This window comes from Prionailurus bengalensis, chromosome A1 (assembly GCF_016509475.1).
Source record: "Prionailurus bengalensis isolate Pbe53 chromosome A1, Fcat_Pben_1.1_paternal_pri, whole genome shotgun sequence".
Taxonomy (NCBI): domain Eukaryota; kingdom Metazoa; phylum Chordata; class Mammalia; order Carnivora; family Felidae; genus Prionailurus; species Prionailurus bengalensis.
In genome coordinates, this window is record NC_057343.1 from 225038850 (window position 1) to 225063222 (window position 24373).

At 36.6% G+C, this 24373-nt stretch overlaps 1 protein-coding gene across 5 annotated transcripts in view; it reads left to right on the forward strand.

The window, feature by feature from the left end:
• Nucleotides 1-24373, forward strand: part of CDH18 (cadherin 18) — a 1036719-nt gene that overhangs the window by 914929 nt on the left and 97417 nt on the right. The window lies entirely within an intron of this gene.

A 24373-nucleotide genomic window follows, 5' to 3' on the forward strand; every position in this document is an offset into this window, starting at 1 on the left:
GACTGAGCCACCCAGGCTCCCCGAAACTTAATTAATAACAAAACTTCCCTGAAGAACTTGAAATGAATGCAAACTTGTACACCATCCCACAACTTTAGCTACTTGTGACCAGAATTGCTATAGTGCCGTGGAATATTTGGAGGATCAATGCCTAAGAGTTCAATAGACGTTAATGCTTTTGTTGATAGCAAAATATTTTAGAGGAAAGTTGTCTTCAATTTACTATTTTAATTTTCATGAAAGTCAATCTAAATGACATATAATACATTCAGCATTAATATTTTATTTGAAACAGAAAATGAAAGAAACAAAACAAGAAAGCTTCTCCTTTGATCAATCAAATTATGAAGTGTATGTTTTAATTATCAGCAACTTGGTGTTTCTCTAGTGTATTTTTTTTTAAATTTTTTTTTCAACGTTTATTTATTTTTGGGACAGAGAGAGACAGAGCATGAACGAGGGAGGGGCAGAGAGAGAGGGAGACACAGAATTGGAAACAGGCTCCAGGCTCTGAGCCATCAGCCCAGAGCCCGACGCGGGGCTCGAACTCACCGACCGCGAGATCGTGACCTGGCTGAAGTCGGACGCTTAACCGACTGCGCCACCCAGGCGCCCCTCTAGTGTATTTTAAAAATGCTCTCTAGTTCACTTTTTTTCTTTTTCCAGTTTTTATTTAAATTCCAGTTAGTTAACATACAGTATGATATTAGTTTCAGGTGTAGAATTCAGTTATTCATCACTTAACACACAACACCCAGTTCTCATCACAAATGCCCTCCATGGTTAACGTCTGTTTTATGGTTTCCTCTCTCTCCCCCTGAAGCCCCTATTTTCATCTGTTTTATTTCTTATATTTCACATCTGAGTAAAATCATATGGTACTTTTCTTTCTCTGACTTATTTCGCTTAGCGTAATACTCTCTAGGTGATCTACTTCATTGCAAATGGCAATATACATATATATACATATATATATATATATACACGTGTATATATATATACATACATATACATATATACATATGTGTAGATATGTATACATATGTGTATACATATATGTATATGTGTATATATAGGTGTATATATATATATATATGAGACATCTTCTTTATCCATTCATCAGTTGATGGACATTTGGGCTCTTTCCATGGTTTGGCTATTGTTGATAATGCTGCTATAAACATCAGGTGCATGTATTCCTTCAAATCAGTATTTTTGTGTCCTTTGGGCAAATACTTAGTAGTGCAATTGCTGGATCATAGGGTAGCTTTATTTTCATTTTTGGAAGAACCTCCATTCTGTGTTCACCAGCGTGGCTATACCAGTTTGCATTCCCACCCACAGTGTAAGAGAGTTTCCCTTTCTCTGCATCCTTGCCAACATCTGTTTTTTCCTGTATTGTTAATTTTAGCCATTCTGACAGGCATGAGGTGATAGCATTTTAGTACGGTTACAGGTATATATTCTGAAACTTGCCAAGGGTTTTTCTAAATGTCAGTGTGTATTTTTTTGAGATAGTATCCCTATGCACTTTGGAAGAAGGTAAATTCTGTAACTTCATGCTTTGTTTTCTACATATGTAAATTAGTTCATTTGTTGTGCCTTTAATGTTTGTTTGTCAGCTATTGAGACATGTATGTTAATGTTTCCCGTGATTTCAATGCATTTTTCTATTATTTTCTTTTTTGGGGTTTTTTTAGATATAGTTCATGATATTGGGTGCAAGATATCTTCCTCTTACATTGAAAATGTTTCATTGTGGAACATCTCTCTATAATAATCATTTATAACATAAAGTCCATTTTATCTGATATTAATATAACTATATCAGATTTTTTTAAATTTTGGCTAATGGTTAGATGGTATAATGTTTTCCATCCTTTTCCTTTCAAAGTATATATTTTTTTATTTTTAAAAGTTTCATATGAGCCACTAAACTGCTATTGTTTTGCTTTATTTTCATCTGGTTTCACATTATTTGTTTATTTTGATTTAATGTACTTACAACAAATTTAATTACTGATATATTTTTGTGTAAGTCTGCCATCTTGCTATTTGTTTTTTTTTTTACTTTTCTCTTTTTTATAATTATAAAATTATAATTTTATCACCTGAAACAAATGGAACAACAAATTGTCCCCATTACATAGACTTTTTCTTTTTTTGCTATTTTGACATTTTATATATGAAGCAATACAAAAAATTGTCATTATGTTTATTTTGTTAAATAGTAAATAATATTTTTTAAGTCAATAATAATTTATCCTTTCTGGTTGTGTTTGCTCTTCCTGGATTGCTGTCTTTCTAAAGGAAATTCTACATTTTGTATAAAAATCTTTCTGCTGTTCCTTTTTGTACTGATCTACTGTCAATGAATTCTTCATATTTTTTCCTTAACTTACAATTTTTGATACTTTTTTTAGAGTGTATTTCACTGGGAGTAGAACTCTAATGTGAAGAATTTTCCTTATTTTAAGATGCAATGTAATTGTCTGCTGAATACCATGTTGTCTGTTGAAAATCACCTATCAGTCTAACTGCTTTATTGTAGGTTAGTTTTTCTCCACTTTAATGGATCTTTTTTTTATTTTAAATATTGTTTTGTATTTGATATTCAAGAGTTTAACTCTGGTTTACTTAAGAGGTACTTTAAAAAAATCTACTTTTGGGTTATAAGGAATTTTTAATCTATCTTTTGTTCTGGAAAATCTTGATCAGTATTTATTAAAAAAAATATATATATATATTTATATATATTTATTTATCAGTATTTATTAAAATATATATATATTTATATATATATATATATAATTTTCTGTTTGTTTTGTCGCTTCCTCCTACTGGTTGTGCAAAAACATGCATGTTAGTGATGAGGTTTTGGGGTGACGGTGGGGTTCAGAGCTGATGGCCAAGAAAGAATTCTTGAAGACATCTTTGGTGCAAAAGGTATGACAAAGGAGGTTCCTGGAGAAAAGGTTTACTCTGTTTTTGCCTCAAGTATTTGCCAATAGGCTGCAGGTTATACGGAAATTTAATTTTATCTGCCATTTCCTTCTTGCCTTTGTTCCTCACTTCACTATGGAGGAAAGGGTGGTATTAGGGGCTCCGGGAAATTGAGTCTGTAAGTTTTTGGAGATTAGGCTATTGATAAAGTCATCTTCTTCTTTTAATTTACTAAGATGTTTGTAAACTGAAAGAGACTCCTGTCCTGAAGGGCTGTGATCTCTATCAGTTTACTATTTGTTTTCTTTCCTTTCCTTTGTTCTTGGGCAGCCAGAGGTGCCTGAGGAATATCACACATATCCTACCTGGAAGGGGTGGGTGTGGGGATGGGGAACAGTGTGTGCTAACTTGTGGCTTGCCTCAGCTTATTTTATGGTCCCTCATCATTAGGTCTTTTAGCTTTGCACCATAAATCTATTATTTTCTGTGTATTTACTTATTATTTTGATCTCTGTCTTCTTTTACTGGATATTTTATATTGCCCTACATTCTAGTACAGTATTTCCCCTTTATTTTCTAATGACTTGTCTCCTAAAGCTATTAAGTACATACGTTAGCACTGAAATATTTTAGTTTTATAATTTTCATTTGACTTATTAAATATACATTATAGGTATATGCTAAAATTATCTACTTTGTTCCACTTATCTACTTTTTTTCCATGTGTTTTTAAACACTAATCATAATCATTTCAAAACTCTTTTCTAATAACTTTAATGTTAGCATCCAGTCTGGGTATTTTTATTGATTTTTTCCCTTATTTGTGTTGGTAGTTTTCCAGTTTTAAGCATGCTTTGGAATTATTGACTGAACATTATGTATAAAGAGTTATAACAGTGACTGATTATGTCATCTTCCTCCAAAGAGAGTTATTTGCTTACCTAAATTACTTACATTATCTTAGAACTGCTTTATATCATTTTCCCCTTATTCCTGGGAAGTTTTTATTCCTAAACACACATTTTTCTCTAGTATCAACCGAAGCATTTACCAATTCTGAGTCCTACTGTCTATCGGCTGCTGAAATCTCTATTAGTTCTGGCGCCTTCCAGCTTTGTTTTTTCTTGGTCTCTTGGAGTCTCCACATGTGCACATGTGGCGTACGTATCTGCAATTATCGCAGAAATATTGCTTTCACATTTCTGGGACCATTTCTCTGAGGTTTCTCCTTTCTGTGTCTTTGTTCTTATTTAAGCTACTATGCCAGCCCTGAATCCCAACCTCTGTCTTCCAGAAACTATATAATTGCTGCTTGGATTCTTTCCCCTAGCACTACATATTTTTTTAAAAAAATGCTCTGAGTCATTGTCAGTATAAAAATTCATATTGTCATTCTTCCTTTTTCCCAAAGATCACATCTCTTTCAGGCCTTTTTACATTGAATACTCTCCAATGGCTTGAAACAGTCATTGTGTGTATATTGTGCAGTTTCTATAGCTGTATTCAATGGGAGAGTGCATCAGATGCATATCACTTCACCATCTTGATTGGAAAGACCAACCCACTGATGTTTAAATTGAAAGAACATGGATGATACATGAATAGCATATCAATTTGATATTCAATATTGATGAAGTTTTGGGGTGATGGTGGAGTGGTCTGGAGCCGACAGCCAAGAAAGAATTCTTGAGGATGTTGTTGGTGCAAAAAGGTGATTTTATTAAAGTATGAAGACAGAACCTGTGGTCAGGAAGAACTGCACTGGGGTCATGATGGGTAACTCATCATGTACCCTCAGGTGGGAGAGGTCAGGGATAGAGTAACTCTCTAATGAATTTTGGAAGCAAGTTTCCAGGACCTTTAGGGGCTAGCTGTCGCTGGGGAAACATCACTTATTACTATTAATAAAACCTCAGTCATGAGACCCTTGAGATGTATATTGGGGGGCGATAAGCTTAGAGTATGATTGCCAGCATATATCTTGGGGCAGTTGAGATAAAGGAAGTAGATGACAGGATCCTCCAGGTTGGGATAATGTTAAGCCAAACTTCCCTTTTGCCCCTAGCAAAGTGTCATCATCCAGGATGCTGAGCTCCTAAAGGGAGGTCACTCTGCCAGTTTCAAGAACTTGTCAGTGGGCTGTAGGCAGTTAGGGGATGTAATTTTTCATATGCTGTGGTTTCTCACATCACAAGGGCAAGCACCTAAACCCTCTCCTTTGTTGTTGGGTAGCCAAGAATATCTAAGGAATGTCACACACATCCCACCTTGTGTGGGGGAGGGGGGGCCCTGTTAGCCTGTATTTTGCCTTTAGCTTGCCCCAGGCTCCCTCATCAAATATGGCTAAATTGAAATTATGAATTCAAAAGAAGGCTGAAATTCTCAAATTAACTGTAAAACCTGCAAGTTATTGGTCTGTTATAGTTTTTTATTCAGCTCTGTAGATACAAAGTGTGTTTACTTAATATTATGAGATTTTGTGTATAAAATAAGAATAATTGAAAATAATTATATATTTATTCTAATAAAAAAGGTACAAATACTTATGGAGCATATTCTTTCATATGAGGTAGTAGCTATAAATAAATAAGGATGTGGCATTATTCCAATTTTAAAGTTGAGTATTTTGAAATAATTTAAGATTGTCTATTTAGAAACTTACCAGCTATAACGTCAATAATTTTATGATTTGTATTTAATCTCTTTGGCTGTATGCTGTGGCAAAGTTATAGATTCCTTTTCCTTGGCTTACCCTATTTAGTATGGATATGCATGCTTAGGGTAATAAGCATATATTACTGAGAAATTATGTGATTGTTACTAATTAGTCTTTACAAATCATCTTTTAAATTCTTCACAGAATGCTGAAAAATAGTAGGAATGATCTGCAATTAGAATTTATAAGTTTTGGGGTGCCTGGGGGGCTCAGTCGGTTAAGTGTCCAGCTTTAGCTCTGGTCATGATCTCACGGTTCGTGGGTTCGAGCCCCGTGTCAGGCTGTGTGCTGACAACTCAGAGCCTGGAGCCTACTTGGGATTCTGTGTCTCCCTCTCTCTCTGTCCCTCCCCCACTCATGCTCTGTCTCTCTCTGTCTCCCAAAAACGAGGAAACGTTAAAAAAATAAAAAGAATTTATAAGTTTACAATTTTTTCAGCATTTCATGAGTCACGTTTCTGAATAAAAGTGAGAGAATGCTAAAAAAGAGAAGTGGCTCACTTCACCAGTCCTTTGAAAGAAAAATTTCTTACAGGAGAATCTGCTTTGTAGTAGTGCATGTTTACACATGGTGACACCAAATATGTTAGGATAGCCAGTTTTATTTACTTTATTTACCTATTTTTTTTAGGTCAACCAACTTTAAAGATACTCTTCCACTTTTGGGATGAGCACTGGGTGTTGTATGGAAACCAATTTGACAATAAATTTCATATATTTAAAAAAAAAAGATGCTCTTCCAGAGTACAGTGGAATTCTAATATCAGAAAATTGTTCTTTTAATGTGTGGCATTGTAACGTGCATGCTGTAGTCATTCTTTATTCGTATAGTAAAAACAATGCCACCAGAGCTTAAGGTAATGCTTAACGATCTAGATTCCATACAAGTTTTTCAGATGCAAGAAATTCTCAGATTCTTGGTATGTCTTTTTAAATTTGAGAGTTTAAATTTCCAATGTAAACTGCATCTGCTGTGTAAAGCAATTTAAAGCAGAGACTTAGAAACTTTCTGGTTAATCTTATCTATAATGTCAGACTTCCTGGATAAGTCAGATATCACAGCCTAAGACTTACAAGTCAATCAGTTTTCCCTCAGAATCAACTATAAATAAATATTTATCTTATGTAAGTTGTCACATTCACAAGTAAATGCTATTAATGTAAGAAAAATATTCATTAGTCATAATAATTATAATTATCAAATTGATTACAGCTTTTGTAGGCTGGGACCCAGGGTTAATTTTAGAGAATGACTTATTTACTCATCTGGCAAAGTTACTGAAGGAAAGAAACAAGGTCTTTTTAAAAGCAATTAAATCAGTATTATCCTGGGGGAAAAAAAAAGTGTATTTGAAGGGTCAAGCTTCAATGAATCAAATGCCCTTTTATTATTCACACTAAGTCTTGCTTTCTTAAATGTACTTCATCTAATCATTAGCATTTCATGATACAGTCTAAGAAATAATGTGAAAAGGATCACATATGGCATAGGAAATTATAGCACATTCAGAAACAGAAATATGAAATAATGACATCTGTATCTCTCTGCCATATAAAATTACATAGTCTTAAAACCAAAATGGATAATTATAGCACCATTTAAAGATATATTTGAAACTTGCTAATGAGGTAGACTATAATTTAGAAATTACATATATTAAAGCTAAGAAAAAAAATCCTTTATTGATATATTACAAGTAACTTGGTGCATAAACTTCAGTAACACATATTGTACCACCTCAGATCTCAGCAAGCCCAAGCTTCCCATCCAGGCACTTAAATCATAATTGTTTCTATGTATTTAACTTTTCCAGATAAGACAAAAATCCTACCTTAAAATAATCCCAGGCATCAAAATGCTATACATTCTGTAGTAGAATTGATATAACAAACATTTCATTTAGGGGGACAAAGAAAACCACCTCTCTCCACACACTTTCAATTTTTTCTGTGAAAGTTATCTAACGGTCACTAAGAATGATCCAGTCTTCATTATAATAATAAGAAAAGAAATTTAGGTGTATAAATTATCAACATTTTGCTCTGATAGCAATTAGCTTCTAATGGGAAAAATGACCTTACATTTAAACGATGAGGAGAGACAAATTTTGGTGGATCTGAACACTGATTTCTGTATTGTAGAAAATGGTTGGCTCAGTACATATGACTTAGCACCAGAGTCTAAACTGGCAACATCTACAGAACTTCAGAGTCTCCTTTTTCTTTAAGTTTATTTTTTTATTTTCAGAGAGACAGAGAGTGAAAATGGGGGGGGGGGCAGAGAGAGAGGGCTCTGTACTGTTAGCACATGGTGCTCAAACTCATGAAACTGTGAGATCATGACCTGAGCCGAAATCAAGAGTCAGACACTTAACCGACTGAGCCACTTAGGTCCTCCTGAATCTCCTTCTTTCTAATATGGCCTCCTCTTCATCTAGGGAGCTTTCACTTGCATATTTGTGTAGGTGCTTCTGCGCTCTCTGACTCCCTGATGCTGAAAATACAGAGAACATTTTGAGAATCAGGGATCCTTTCTCCTGGACCTCTGTTGTAGAGTTCTGTGCAGCGTGAGTGCCATACTCTAGAATAATGAGAGTTTAGGGAATTACATGTATTCTGCTACTGTTATAATTGTAAATTTTCTCCCAGTAGACTTTATATTTCCATGTGATTATAGTAGTGTAAGTGCGCTTGAAACAGTGGCAAATTAGTAAGCTGATGTTATGGAAGTCTAGAGGGAGAATAAGGCAGCATGAAGGCTCCAGCAGCTGGCATTTTAGCTTTGTAGGCCTAGAAAATGGAGGAAGTGTACAGTTATAAGAATTTATTAGGATGTTACTAGAATAACATATCTGGCATGAAACCAGAGCTTGCTCTGAAATGGAAAACGGAAAAACTACTTGCCAGTCAACAGAAGCCAGAGTATAGACATTGACATTAAAAATTGGCATTGAGAACTTTAAAAAATTGGGCAAATAGGAGATTAGATACAATTGAATGCAGAATACATAAACTGGAAGACAGGTCTGAGGAAACTAGACAGAATGCATAAGAAAGGCTAAAGATAAACATACAAACAAAAAAGAGGGATTAAAATACATAGCAAAGGAAAACAAATTTCTAATGTAAAATAATAGGAGTTTCAGAGGAAGACAGCAAAGAGAATGATGAGACAGTATTAAAAAAAACAATAAACTAGACTAAGTGTTTTCAAGAATAAGTATAGATATTAAACCTTAAACAAATAATCATAAGAAATCTCAAGTGTGTTGGAAAAATTTTATCTCATAGGTGTGTTATGGTGAAATGTAGAGTTTGAAAAACAAAAAGAAAGGAATTTGACACACCATGGGCTTCTCATCAACAATAACAGAATACATATGACAGTAGAAAATTGTTCTCAAAATTGATGAGATGATGAAATATAATTATTACTCTAGAAATCTTTAACCTATTAAATTGCATTAAAAATGAGGAAGAGATAAAAATATATGTTAAAACAAAAAGAATGAGTTCACTGTTCAGAGAACCTCACTGGAAAACTACATAAGATGTATGTCTTGTATTGCAATCATTCACAACATTCATTCTCACTTGTCTTATTTCCTTAAAAAAATTCTGTTTGGAATAGAATTTTACTGACCTTTCATTTTCAAGTACTTGATATCTGTCTTACCTGCACTTGTATATTTAATTATATGTTCACAATTCTGCATTCTGTCCCCACCTTTGACATGCTTTCCTATAAGTAGAAGATATATTCCCATTGAATTGGGTTGGCTAATTAATTTGCCTTGATCAATGGCATGTGAAAGATTGTGGTTTGAACCACATCTGAGCATAAACCTTAATAAGCTTGTGGTTTAGCTTAATTCTCTTGTTCTTGGCTCCACTCTGATAAGAACATCATTTAGAAAGAAGCTACTCCTTCAGTCTTATGAGAAAACACTGGAGCTTAATACAGGTGAGTACAGCAGAGCCCAGCAGAATTGTACCAAGCCAGAGTTGATATATAAAGTGAGAAGAAATAATGTTTGTGATTATAAATTATTGAGATAGAATTCATTAGCGATAGAAAGTGACTAATAAACAAAGTGAGTATGCATACTACATTGTATCTCTCTGGAAGCAAGTTTCCGTCAAAACACCGCCACTGCCATTACCATCCCTGCCACCACTACTACAGCAAATTATGTGACATTGTGTTTGAAGAAGAAAAGCATATGAAGTGAAGCTTATAGGATGCTTGAAAATGACTGTGTTCTGCTTTGGTAACATTTTCATGAGATAATTGATAAGGTAGAAAATGTACCTAAAGAATTCATGGCTTCAGAAGAGGTTTTATGAAAGCATGTCTGTAATATGAGTTGATTGCTATAAGCTGCATTTGATTAGATACTACAACAAAGAGATGAGTACAGAAAAAAAAATATTGGCCTATTTTCTGCTAAACATGAAAAAGATGGAAGACACCAGAAATTTCATGACTTTGAGGGTTGAAAATGCAAAGGATTCAGCAAATAAGTTAGCCTCAGAACTTTAGGGGCAGGAATTCTTGTAATGATTGCACAGAATAATTACTGAATTGCCATGAATGATTGGCATTCTTTTCCTTTAAAATAGGGCATTTATTTTTTTTATTATTTTGTCCTTATTTATCCTTAATTGTGTATTGAAAGGTGGTGGGCAAATAATATGTCTTTCTAATTCAGTGGTCTCTAGATCAAGAAGACACCTGCTCTGGTATGACTGTTTCACATGATTTTGAAATTCAAGCCTGGGTCCATGGTTTAAAGAGATTTGGGAGTATCAGGAAGCAGATGAAAGGATTTTTATCCATAAGAGGCACACAGATATTTGTGACTGGAGGACGGAACATGAATAGATTGTATTATTTGTTCACAATGGTTAATTCTTTTCCTTCTCTCATTATGTTTTGCTGTAGATGGCAAATATGTCCCTGGTGTTTTAATTCTGTACTTTGCCAATGACTTTGGCCAACAGAAGATACCATGCTTGAAGAGAAGCTTTAACTTCACTTTAGTGGCTTAATTCTGTGTTCATGATCTTGCCTCCTCCCAAAGGTGGCTTTTTCAGATCATATTCTGGAATAAAAATTCATTTGGAATTGAACCTATCCTAGCAGAATGATAGTTGAATCATAGTTTCTTTCTTTCTTTGTTTCTCTCTCCCTCCCTCCCTCTCTCCTTCCCTAGCTCTCTCCCTTCCTTCCTTCCTTCCTTTCTCCCCCACCCTTCCTCTTTTCTTCCTTTCCTTTTCCTTCATCCCTCCCTTCTTCTCTTTTCCTTCCTTCCTTCCTTCCTTCCTTCCTTCCTTCCTTCCTTCCTCCCTCCCTTCCTTCCTCCCTTCCTTCCTTCCTTCCTTCCTTCCTTCCTTCCTTCCTTCTTTATTTTTCGAGTAAAAAAGGAAGGTGGTTTTTATTAAAGCATGGGACAGGGCACCTGGGCAGAAAGAGCTGCACTGGGATTGTGAGGAATAATTGATTATATACTTTTGAGTTAGTGGGGCTTAGGTAAGTCTTTAAGGAATTTGGAAGCAATGGTTCCAGGACCATGAGGTGCTGACAGCTCAGAGGCTGGAGCCTGCTTCAGATTCTGCGTCTCCCTCTCTCTCTGCCCCTTCCCCACTTGCACTGTCTCCCTCTCTCTCTCAAAATAAACAAGCATCATTTTTTTAAAAAAAGATTAGATCATTTACTACTGTCTAGTAAAGCATGTCATGAGACCCTAAGATATGTATCAGTAGACCATATGTTTGGAAGATAAATCGCTAACATAAATCTTATGGGGCAGAGATAAAGAAAATTTCCAGAGGGATTTTGATTTGTTAAAGGATACTGACTTATAGGACCCTGGAGATTGGGCTAATGTCAAGCCAAGGTTACCTTTTGCATCTAGCAAAGTATTAGCATGAAAGCAGGTGAGTTCCTAGAGGAAAGTCACTCTACCTTTCTCAAGTATTTGTCAATGGGTTGCAAGTTATAAGGAGATTGAATTTTTTCTAATTTTTTTCTTTTGTTCTCTACATCATTTCCCCCTAAACAATTTTGACCCTTAAATCTTTAAGGTTGCTGAGAGTGGAATGTCTTATCTTCTGTAACTTCTTCCTGCTGAATAGGGATGTCGAAATGTCCCTACATGCGGGTCAACACTGCTCAGTTGGGGACTGATATACAGGAATTGTGAAAGGCAAAGGCAGCTGAATCCGAGGTAGACAGTATATATGGATATCCCGAATAGAAAAGGATCATCTGTCGGATTGAAGTTATGTCAGTAAAGGAGTCTCATGACCAGATGGAGAGACATGGGAGAAAAGAGCAAAACATAATTAGAATAACATAAGGAAAGCTTCACTCAAATAAGAGTGCTATGATAGTTGACCAAAATCCTCCTCCAGTCCAGGAGTTTAACCAATCATTGAAGGATAGAGGGATTGTTTAAATTGCCAATTTGAGTATTCATGCCTTCTAGTAACCCTGTCACATTTCTGTGGTAATCTGGAGTATATACATTACACTCTTTTAATAAAGCATAGGTTCCTCCTTGAGCTGCAGTCAGGATATTAAGGGCCATTGGGTTTTAGAGGAGTACCTTTTGTATTTGTGGATGACTGCATGTCGAGCTTAATGGTGGACATGGTATGTTTGGCTAAAGGCTCTATTGGCAATTTTATATCAATAGAGATAGCTCCTGAGACAAAAAAAATGGCTAAGGGATAAAACCATCAAGAAGCCATCTTTCTTTTATTTCTAAACTTAACAATATCCTAATCACAAGGAATCACTGGCAAGTGGGAGAAGACTTATCTGGGGATATGGGCATCCCCAAGTGCATCATCCAATCCAATTATAAGGAAAATGGGGCCATAAGTCCATAGTTAATTCTATAGAGTGGGGTATGCTTCAGCTTTTAAGGAGTTATTTTATCATTCCAGACATACAGAATTGGTCAAAGTGATAGTTGAATTATGCAATTGTTGGGGAATCCATCCCATGTCCAGCTATTCAAATAATCATATGCCCATGGGTCCTTTTATTATCCCCACAGAATAAAAAGCATGAAGATTCTCTATACATGAGCTATTGGGGCAATTTCTCTGAAGATTACCCCAAGTTGTCTAGCTAAGGCAAACAATATTCAAAGACAATCAGAACTAGAATTGAACATCCACAAAGGCGTGTTATTGAGGCCTAATTTTTCTCTCTATAATTATCATCAATTCCAGATATAGTCAAATCAAGACTATTTTGTTTGTAAAACAGGTTCAGTTTCAACATGGCCTAATTATTTGCATAAGCTCAGCAATATAGATCTTTAAAATTTTGTTTTGCTGGAATTTTTTGTAAGGAATCTTTACATTGAACTTTTAGTAGCCTCTCTAGACCAGAAGTCAATCCAAATACCCTCAGACATACCTACACTACCTATAGATTTGGGTGAATTCCTCTTCTCAAGATCCCCAAAATATTCTGAGGTTCCTGCACCTGCCAGGAAGTGACATTCTTTACTCAGCTGGTAAGGCTGCTGGGAACTGTATGAGAAAGGTATGAGGCCAACACTTCCAATGGGCTTTATAGCTCCATGTTTCATAAAGTTAACCTTAGGTCCTTAAAGCTAACTAGTCATATCTGAGTCTATGCATATCTTTTTCAAATATGACATTCAAATCAAAGCCTTGGTAAAATAACCAGAGTTTCTACTGGTGTCCTTTTACAAAGAAAACAGATTCTTATTAAACTTAGGAAAAAGGATTGTCATGAAAGAAAGCATACTCACTGAGACTTTTTGAATTTCAGAGGTTTCAGGCAGGGAGAAAAGTTAAATGCTTCAGTTTGTTCACAATTGAATACTTTATCACAATTTGTATATCATAGATATCTTAAGAGAAAGTTTCCTTAATCTGGAAGATCAAACCTTAGAGAACCAATAAGAGTCACTAACACTAGAATCATTTTCCTCAATTCATTTAGTCCCATGCTACTAATTCTTAATCAGGTTTAATGTAGCCTTTTAGTCAGTTCTGGAAATTCTTACCCATTTTAGTTTTAGGATTTTAAAGATATCAAAAACCTGTATTTGTTGAAAGGCCTTTTCATGAATCACCTTGAAGATGAATACATTTCTCAAGAGCATCAGAACAGTAATTGTAAATGACAAAATACCCAAAAATTGAATGGTTAAAGATCTGAGAATTCATTATAATGCAATTGACAAGGAAATTCAGTTATTTCTGTGACATATAATACTTCAAAAATCTGAATATTGAGTGATGACCTTATACCAGAACATAACATACCAAATAAACAAGTCTAATTAGTCAAAGAGACTTCGTTTACAATTCAAATATTGGTGAAGTTTGTTAAAACTTTTAGTTTTTAAAACCAGTGCCTAAATAGGATTACGGATAATCCAAGACCTGATGAAGACAAAGCATGCAAACTGTTTTGGGTGGGAGGGGGGTGGTTTCTTTATATCCTTATAGTTTTCATATAATGCAAGATAGAATTAAATATTTGCTGTTTTGAGTTACTATTTTGGTGATTAATCAATACATAAATAGCTGACTTATAAACATACTACATCTGTTATTTTTTAGAATTCTCACTGTGTAATATAGTATATATTTTTTATCATATATTTTTCCCATTTTCTCTGTCCCTCATAAGAATGTACACTTTATACAGATGTTTTGTCTGTTTTTGTTTGCTTCTGTTTTGTTTACCGTATTTGCAGTACCTGAAATTACACCAGCATGAGGGAAGTGACATTTACTGAACAAGCTGACAAACCTTGGCTGACCCAAAATTTCGTAGGGGCAAGTACAATTTCATAAATAATGAAGAACTTTTAAAGAAAAAAATTGGAATCGGGCAGAAAAAAACAGATATCAATATCCATTTGGTTTGACAAATAGATGTAGTGAATTTCACAGAGCACTTAGGAAGCACACCCATGTGTACCCTGGGACCGGGTATATGTGTGTCGTACATTAAAAAATGAAGGCACTGGTGTCGTTGACCGTCAACATTGACCGTCATTGTGAAAGTAGATAAACCGGCATCCTGAAGCTTTACAATTGGACTAAGATTTATATCTTCTTTATGCTTTAAAGGGAAATATGATTGTCTCATGGCATTAGAAGAAGGAAAGATTCAAAAAGCAAATACACTAAATATAAAATGATCCATGTTACTAGATAAACATTAAATTATTTTAAGCAACAGATATAAACATAGGGAAATTACAGGTTATCTGGTATTCTAAAAACATTTACAATAATAATTATGCGTAAAATAGATTAGAGGTTACAAAAAACTTTTGGATCAAAATGAAGAATGTTAGGAGCATATGAAATTATTGCAATGAAAGAAAAGATCATCTTTACAGAAATCTGGGGATATACCAACTATAAACGCTCAATTTTCTTTTTAGAACCAGTTAGAATTTTTATTAGAATAGAACCAGAAATAACTTCAATATAGTAGAAAACGAATGCTTGAAGTTTTGGATGTAAATATATTTTTGTTGAAATAATTAAAAACAAAAAGAGACACCATGATAATGTGTAAAAGGAGCTATAAGAAATCACCTAAGAGTTCTACAGAACTGAAAATGCTTCATTAAAATCAGTCTTGGAAGCAATAAATATCAAAAGAGTCAATAATATTAAAAACTGATATAAAAATAACGAAAGTAAGGAAAAGAGAAAAATCTTTTCACAGCACACAAGGAGAGAGAGGGATGTGGGAAGGACAGGGAGTGAAACTATGATGTGTAAATATCCCTTGAAAACCAACAAAAAATAGGGGTGCCTATGTGGTTCAGGCAGTTGAACATCTGACTCTTAATTTTGGCTCAGGTCATGATCTCACATTGTGGGATGAAACCCTGTGTTGGACTCTCTGCTGAGCATGGAGTCTGCTTGGGATCCTTTTTTCTCTCTCTCCTTCTGCCCCTCTCCCCCAACGGTACGGGTGCTCTCTTTCACTCTCTCTAAAATTAAAAAAAAATAATAAACACAAGAAATAAGTGTCTTGAAAGAAAACTTTTATGATTTGAAAAACAAAGAGGATTCAGATTAAAACATCTCAACAGGTTTTAATATTAGGACAACATCCAAAACTAAACCCATCTTGGCAATATTTGTTATAAAGATGACAATAATTAATAAGTTGGGAGTGAAAGAAAAGAGCTCACCGAACAGCATTAAATCGGTGACTAGTTTTCTCTTCTGCTGAACCATACACCCATCTCGTCACAGTATATCATGGTGTGAATGTGGATACAATGGTTGGTTTGGGGGAAAATTTTGTGTCCCCCAATTGTACGTCAAGTCATTAGCTACGTCAGCCCTCAACAAAACAAAAATTAGTATAACCATGAAGGATTTTTCTTTTTCAAAAGTTCTTTTCTGCTACAGAATTCAGATAGAATATCCTTCCATAGTTGATGACCATTAAAACAACTGAGGCTGTTTTGTCATAGCTCATGTAAATATAACCAAGATTTTTACTATGAGTGTGCTGGGACCGCACAATTATGAGATGTAATTATATTTTATAAAAGCAGAGCTACATGTAAAATGATAGAATGATTGCTTTACTCTTTTTATTTTATTTTATTTATTTTGAGAGAGAGAACATGCATATGTGTGAGTGGGGAAGAAGCAGAGAGAGAGGGAGAGAGAGAGTCCCAAACAGGCTCCAAGCTGACAGTGTGGAGCCCTAGGTGAGGCACTATCCCTTGAACAGTGAGATCATGACCTGAGCTGAAGCCTTGATTCAGCACTTGACTAAGCCACCCAAGTGCCCCAATGACTTCTTTATTTACTAAAGAATTTTAAAAATAAACTCCTGCATTTTAAAAATGTGTTGAGGGGGGCACCTGGGTGGTTCAGTCAGTTGAGTGTCCAACTTTGGCTCAGGTCATGATCTCGCAGTTTGTGGCTTTGAGCCCCCCATCGACTCAGTGCTGACGGCTCAGAGCCTGGAGCCTGCTTCAGATTCTGTCTCCCTCTCTCTCTGCCCCTCCACCACTTGTACTCTGTCTCTCTCTCTCTCAAAAGTAAATATTAAAAATATTTATTGAAGGGTGCCTGGGTGGCTCAGTCAGTTAAATGTCCAGTTCTTGATTTTGTCTCCAGTCATAATATCATGGTTTGTGAGATAAAGCCCCATGATGGGATCTGGGCTGATGGCAGGGAGCCTACTTGGCTTGGGATTCTCTCTCTCCCTTTCTCCCTGCCCTTCCATGGTGCTCTCTCTCTCTCTCTCTCTCAAAATAACTAAACTTAAAAAATCAAAAAATTCCATATATTGCATGACTTGGGTTTTTAATGCATAATTTATTTTAAATGTATAAGTACATTATAAGTGTATACACTTATATATTATACATATACATATGTATACATATGTATACATATGTATATGTATAATATACATATTATATACATCATATATGTCATATATATGTGTATATATGTGTATATATATGTGTGTATACACACAAACACACACACACATATATATATATATGTTTATGTATATATGACAACTTTTCTTTAGTAAATGTTTGAAGAAAAAGGAGGGAGCTGGGAAAACTCTCCCCTTAATTTCAATAGAGGTAATTAAGAATTAAGTCTCTTGTTTTAAATTTGTGTATGTCCTTACAAATCCAATCATGTAATTTATTTCTAAGAATTGAATGCATGATCTCTCTCTCTCTCTCTTTTGTTTTATTTTTTTTTAAATATTACTTTATCTTTTTATTTTTATTTTTATTTATTTTTTTTGTTATTATTTTTTTAAATTTTTTTTCTTTTTTTTTTTTTTTCTGAAATTTATTGACAAGTTGGTTTCCATACAACACCCAGTGCTCATCCCAAAGGGTGCCCTCCTCAATACCCATCACCCACCCTCTCCTCCCTCCCACCCCCCATCAACCCTCAGTTTGTTCTCAGTTTTTAACAGTCTCTTATGCTTTGGCTCTCTCCCATTCTAACCTCTTTTTTTTTTTTTTTCCTTCCCCTCCCCCATGGGTTCCTGTTAAGTTTCTCAGGATCCACATAAGAGTGAGACCATATGGTATCTGTCTTTCTCTGTATGGCTTATTTCACTTAGCATCACACTCTCCAGTTCCATCCACGTTGCTACAAAAGGCCATATTTCATTTTTTCTCATTGCCATGTAATATTCCATTGTGTATATAAACCACAATTTCTTTATCCATTCATCAGTTGATGGACATTTAGGCTCTTTCCATAATTTGGCTATTGTTGAGAGTGCTGCTATGAACATTGGGGTACAAGTGGCCCTATGCATCAGTGCTCCTGTATCCCTTGGATAAATTCCTAGCAGTGCTATTGCTGGGTCATAGGGTAGGTCTATTTTTAATTTTCTGAGGAACCTCCACACTGCTTTCCAGAGCGGCTGCACCAATTTGCATTCCCACCAACAGTGCAAGAGGGTTCCCGTTTCTCCACATCCTCTCCAGCATCTATAGTCTCCTGATTTGTTCATTTTGGCCACTCTGACTGGCGTGAGGTGATACCTGAGTGTGGTTTTGATTTGTATTTCCCTGATAAGGAGCGACGCTGAACATCTTTTCATGTGCCTGTTGGCCATCCGGATGTCTTCTTTAGAGAAGTGTCTATTCATGTTTTCTGCCCATTTCTTCACTGGGTTATTTGTTTTTCGGGTGTGGAGTTTGGTGAGCTCTTTATAGATTTTGGATACTAGCCCTTTGTCCGATATGTCATTTGCGAATATCTTTTCCCATTCCGTTGGTTGCCTTTTAGTTTTGTTGGTTGTTTCCTTTGCTGTGCAGAAGCTTTTTATCTTCCTAAGGTCCCAGGAATTCACTTTTGCTTTTAATTCCCTTGCCTTTGGGGATGTGTCGAGTAAGAGATTGCTACGGCTGAGGTCAGAGAGGTCTTTTCCTGCTTTCTCCTCTAAGGTTTTGATGGTTTCCTGTCTCACATTTAGGTCCTTTATCCATTTTGAGTTTATTTTTGTGAATGGTGTGAGAAAGTGGTCTAGTTTCAACCTTCTGCATGTTGCTGTCCAGTTCTCCCAGCACCATTTGTTAAAGAGGCTGTCTTTTTTCCATTGGATGTTCTTTCCTGCTTTGTCAAAGATGAGTTGGCCATACGTTTGTGGGTCTAGTTCTGGGGTTTCTATTCTATTCCATTGGTCTATGTGTCTGTTTTGGTGCCAATACCATGCTGTCTTGATGATGACAGCTTTGTAGTAGAGGCTAAAGTCTGGGATTGTGATGCCTCCTGCTTTGGTCTTCTTCTTCAAAATTCCTTTGGCTATTCGGGGCCTTTTGTGGTTCCATATGAATTTTAGGATTGCTTGTTCTAGTTTCGAGAAGAATGCTGGTGCAATTTTGATTGGGATTGCATTGAATGTGTAGATAGTTTTGGGTAGTATTGACATTTTGACAATATTTATTTTTCCAATCCATGAGCAGGGAATGTCTTTCCATTTCTTTAAATCTTCTTCAATTTCCTTCAGAAGCTTTCTATAGTTTTCAGCATACAGATCCTTTACATCTTTGGTTAGATTTATTCCTAGGTATTTTATGCTTCTTGGTGCAATTGTGAATGGGATCAGTTTCTTTATTTGTCTTTCTGTTGCTTCATTGTTAGTGTATAAGAATGCAACTGATTTCTGTACATTGATTTTGTATCCTGCAACTTTGCTGAATTCCTGTATCAGTTCTAGCAGACTTTTGGTGGAGTCTATCGGATTTTCCATGTATAATATCATGTCATCTGCAAAAAGCGAAAGCTTGACTTCATCTTTGCCAATTTTGATGCCTTTGATTTCCTTTTGTTGTCTGATTGCTGATGCTAGAACTTCCAGCACTATGTTAAACAGCAGCGGTGAGAGTGGGCATCCTTGTCGTGTTCCTGATCTCAGGGAAAAAGCTTTCAGTTTTTCCCCGTTGAGGATGATGTTAGCTGTGGGCTTTTCATAAATGGCTTTTATGATCTTTAAGTATGTTCCTTCTATCCCGACTTTCTCAAGGGTTTTTATTAAGAAAGGGTGCTGGATTTTGTCGAAGGCCTTTTCTGCATCGATTGACAGGATCATATGGTTCTTCTCTCTTTTTTTGTTAATGTGATGTATCACGTTGATTGATTTGCGAATGTTGAACCAGCCCTGCATCCCAGGAATGAATCCCACTTGATCATGGTGAATAATTCTTTTTATATGCCGTTGAATTCGATTTGCTAGTATCTTATTGAGAATTTTTGCATCCATATTCATCAGGGATATTGGCCTGTAGTTCTCTTTTTTTACTGGGTCTCTGTCTGGTTTAGGAATCAAAGTAATACTGGCTTCATAGAATGAGTCTGGAAGTTTTCCTTCCCTTTCTATTTCTTGGAATAGCTTGAGAAGGATAGGTATTATCTCTGCTTTAAACGTCTGGTAGAACTCCCCTGGGAAGCCATCTGGTCCTGGACTCTTATTTGTTGGGAGATTTTTGATAACCGATTCAATTTCTTCGCTGGTTATGGGTCTGTTCAAGCTTTCTATTTCCTCCTGATTGAGTTTTGGAAGCGTGTGGGTGTTCAGGAATTCGTCCATTTCTTCCAGGTTGTCCAATTTGTTGGCATATAAGTTTTCATAGTATTCCCTGATAATTGTTTGTATCTCTGAGGGATTGGTTGTAATCATTCCATTTTCATTCATGATTTTATCTATTTGGGTCATCTCCCTTTTCTTTTTGAGAAGCCTGGCTAGAGGTTTGTCAATTTTGTTTATTTTTTCAAAAAACCAACTCTTGGTTTCATTGATCTGCTCTACAGTTTTTTTAGTTTCTATATTGTTTATTTCTGCTCTGATCTTTATTATTTCTCTTCTTCTGCTGGGCTTAGGCTGCCTTTGCTGTTCTGCTTCTAGTTCCTTTAGGTGTGCTGTTAGATTTTGTATTTGGGATTTTTCTTGTTTCTTGAGATAGGCCTGGATTGCAATGTATTTTCCTCTCAGGACTGCCTTTGCTGCGTCCCAAAGCGTTTGGATTGTTGTATTTTCATTTTCGTTTGTTTCCATATATTTTTTAATTTCTTCTCTAATTGCCTGGTTGACCCACTCATTCGTTAGTAGGGTGTTCTTTAACCTCCATGCTTTTGGAGGTTTTCCAGACTTTTTCCTGTGGTTGATTTCAAGCTTCATGGCATTGTGGTCTGAAAGTAAGCATGGTATAATTTCAATTCTTGTAAACTTATGAAGGGCTGTTTTGTGACCCAGTATATGATCTATCTTGGAGAATGTTCCATGTGCACTCGAGAAGAAAGTATATTCTGTTGCTTTGGGATGCAGAGTTCTAAATATATCTGTCAAGTCCATCTCATCCAATGTCTCATTCAGGGCCCTTGTTTCTTTATTGACCGTGTGTCTAGATGATCTATCCATTTCTGTAAGTGGCGTATTAAAGTCCCCTGCAATTACCACATTCTTATCAATAAGGTTGCTTATGTTTATGAGTAATTGTTTTATATATTTGGGGGCTCCGGTATTCGGTGCATAGACATTGATAATTGTTAGCTCTTCCTGATGGATAGACCCTGTAACTATTATATAATGTCCTTCTTCATCTCTTGTTACAGCCTTTAATTTAAAGTCTAGTTTGTCTGATATAAGTATGGCTACTCCAGCTTTCTTTTGGCTTCCAGTCGCATGATAAATAGTTCTCCATCCCCTCACTCTCAATCTAAAGGTGTCCTCAGGTCTAAAATGAGTCTCTTGTAGACAGCAAATAGATGGGTCTTGTTTTTTTATCCATTCTGATACCCTATGTCTTTTGGTTGGCGCATTTAATCCATTTACATTCAGTGTTATTATAGAAAGATATGGGTTTAGAGTCATTGTGATGTCTGTATGTTTTATGCTTGTAGTGATGTCTCTGGGACTTTGTCTCACAGGGTCCCCCTTAGGATCTCTTGTAGGGCTGGTTTAGTGGTGACAAATTCCTTCAGTTTTTGTTTGTTTGGGAAGACCTTTATCTCTCCTTCTATTCTAAATGACAGACTTGCTGGATAAAGGATTCTTGGCTGCATATTTTTTCTGTCTAGCACCCTGAAAATCTCTTGCCAATTCTTTCTGGCCTGCCAAGTTTCAAAAGAGAGATCAGTCACGAGTCTTATAGGTCTCCCTTTATATGTGAGGGCACGTTTACCCCTTGCTGCTTTCAGAATTTTCTCTTTATCCTTGTATTTTGCCAGTTTCACTATGATATGTCGTGCAGAAGATCGATTCAAGTTACGTCTGAAGGGAGTTCTCTGTGCCTCTTGGATTTCAATGCCTTTTTCCTTCCCCAGTTCAGGGAAGTTCTCAGCTATGATTTCTTCAAGTACCCCTTCAGCACCTTTCCCTCTCTCTTCCTCCTCTGGGATACCAATTATGCGTATATTATTTCTTTTTAGTGTATCACTTAGTTCTCTAATTTTCCCCTCATACTCCTGGATTTTTTTATCTCTCTTTTTCTCAGCTTCCTCTTTTTCCATAACTTTATCTTCTAGTTCACCTATTCTCTCCTCTGCCTCTTCAAGCCGAGCTGTGGTGGTTTCCATTTTGTTATGCATTTCGTTTAAAGCGTTTTTCAGCTCCTCGTGACTGTTCCTTAGTCCCTTGATCTCTGTAGCAAGAGATTCTCTGCTGTCCTGTATACTGTTTTCAAGCCCAGCGATTAATTTTATGACTATTATTCTAAATTCACTTTCTGTTATATTATTTAAATCCTTTTTGATCAGCTCATTAGCTGTTGTTATTTCCTGGAGATTCTTCTGAGGGGAGTTCTTCCGCTTGGTCATTTTGGATAGTCCCTGGCGTGGTGAGGACCTGCAGGGCACTTCCCCTGTGCTGTGGTGTATACCTGGAGTTGGTGGGCGGGGCCGCAGTCAGACCTGATGTCTGCCCCCAGCCCACCGCTGGGGCCACAGTCAGACTGGTGTGTGCCTTCTCTTCCCCTCTCCTAGGGGCGGGATTCACTGTGGGGTGGTGTGGCTCGTCTGGGCTACTTGCACCCTGCCAGGCTTGTGATGCTGGGGATCTGGCGTATTAGCTGGGGTGGGTAGGCAAGGTGCTCGGGGGCAGGAGGGGCAGGCTTAGATCGCTTCTCCTTAGGTGATCCACTTCAGGAGGGGCCCTGTGGCAGCGGGAGGGAGTCAGATCCGCTGCCGGAGGTTTGGCTCCGCAGAAGTGCAGAGTTGGGTGTTTGCGCGGAGCGAGCAAGTTCCCTGGCAGGAACCGGTTCCCTTTGGGATTTCGGCTGGGGGATGGGCGGGGGAAATGGCGCTGGCGAGCGCCTTTGTTCCCCACCAAACTGAGCTCTGTTGTCAGGGGGCTCAGCAGCTCTCCCTCCCTTTGTCCTCCAGCCTTCCCGCTTTCCGAGCAGAGCTGTTAATTTCTGACCTCCCAGACGCTAAGTCGCGCTTGCTGTCGGAACACAGTCCACCCGGCCCCTCCGCTTTTGCAAGCCCGACTCGGGGGCTCTGCTTGGCCGGCGAGCCGCCCCTCCGCCCCGGCTCCCTCCCGCCAGTCCGTGGAGCGCGCACCGCCTCGCCGCCCTTCCTACCCTCTTCCGTGGGCCTCTCATCTGCGTTTGGCTCCGGCGACTCTGTTCTGCTAATCCTCTGGCGGTTTTCTGGGTTATTTAGGCAGGTGTAGATGGAATCTAAGTGATCAGCAGGATGTGTGGTGAGCCCAGCGTCCTCCTAAGCCGCCATCTTGCCCTACTCTCTCTTTTGTTTTAAATTTGTGTGTCCTTACAAATCCAATTATGTAATTTATTTCTAAGAATTGAATGCATGATCTCTCTCTCTCTCTCTCTTTCACACTAATACATAAATGCAGATATACATACATATAACATGTTTGTATGCACATACACACTATGTGTGGGCTTATATGTATGTGTGAAAGTACAATCTCAGTGGGGTTTTTTAATCCTTTTCCATCCCCTTGGAAATGTATAATGTTACACAGTATATAACCTTTTGGAGAACTTGCCGAGCACTCTGAGGGATATTTTGGCAACCACAGAAGTGCTGATTAGACTGTATTATAAATTATCCAAGATGGGTATTTTTTTCTTCCCAGAGGGAGTAATTACAGAGTAAAAATAATATGAAAGGCAAAAGGTCATTCACCATGTATCCCAAGATTCTAGGAGTTATGACCTTTTTTAATCTTATGTAGATAAAAGTGAATTTTTTTCCTATATAGTATACTGACTCTATCAATTGAGCCATATCATGTATAGCAATGGTATAGCTTCAGGCTGTTAGTCAGATATTTACATTTTGAATCATACCCTTTAAAGTTTCTCCCAAATGTTCTTCAAGCCTATAAGGAATGGCAGCTTTCATAAATAACAGGTAAATGAAGGTTCATATGCAATTATTATACAGAGATGTAATATATAATTATTTATGGACTATAGACTCTCAGTTTTTAAGATTCTTAAAGGTAATTTTATATGTTATATGTCTTTATGAGTGGTATTTGCATTTTTGTTAGAATTAATATTTAGAGTAAGTTTTGTCTGATATCTTTTCTTATTTTAGAATAATTCAATATATTTCCTCCCATGGCTAATCACACTATACTAAAAATGTCACACATAAGTATACTACATTGGATTAAAGTTACAAATGTGCATATGAATGTTATGTTTATGTT